Source organism: Aptenodytes forsteri, unplaced genomic scaffold (genome assembly GCF_000699145.1).
Source record: "Aptenodytes forsteri isolate BGI_AS27 unplaced genomic scaffold, ASM69914v1 Scaffold162, whole genome shotgun sequence".
In the NCBI taxonomy this organism is placed as follows: Eukaryota; Metazoa; Chordata; class Aves; order Sphenisciformes; family Spheniscidae; genus Aptenodytes; species Aptenodytes forsteri.
Window position 1 is genome coordinate 305,181 of NW_008795132.1, and position 623 is coordinate 305,803.

Consider the following 623-nt stretch of genomic DNA (forward strand, 5'->3'; position numbering starts at 1 on the left):
GGAGGAAGGTAGAAATGAGGGTGAGTTACGGTGAGATGTCAGAAATGTTGTGTTGGATTTCAATCCCGCCATCCCCAAAAAACAAATCGATCCGTTTCGTTATTCTTCACCCACCGAGGGGCACTTGGATCCCCCGAAAAAAAAAAAAACAACCCACCACCAACCCACCGTCCTCCCCAACACAAAGGCTAAGACACCAGCAGCAACCCCCCGAGAAAATACCGAAGAAAAATGAAAATATATGCAATATTCTCTTCCAGATTGCTTTAAAAAGGCGGCTCGGTGAGATTTCTGTTTGTTCTGTGTTTGTTCTCCGTGTACGTGGTATCGTTTTTTCTGCTTGTATCCCCTAGTCGAGGTTATCGCGGTTGTTAATATGCATCCTTCGCAGTATAGTTCATATGTAATGTTTCTTACCTCAAGCTATTCTATGTAGGGGCTATGCAAATGTCTGTTATAGCACGTTCTGGCTTTATATAGTCATGTAAAAAGTCGCTTCACAATAATAATAATAATAATAATAATAATAATAATAATAATAATAATAATAATAATAATAATAATAATAATAATAATAATAATAATAATAATAATAATAATAATAATAATAATAATAATAATAA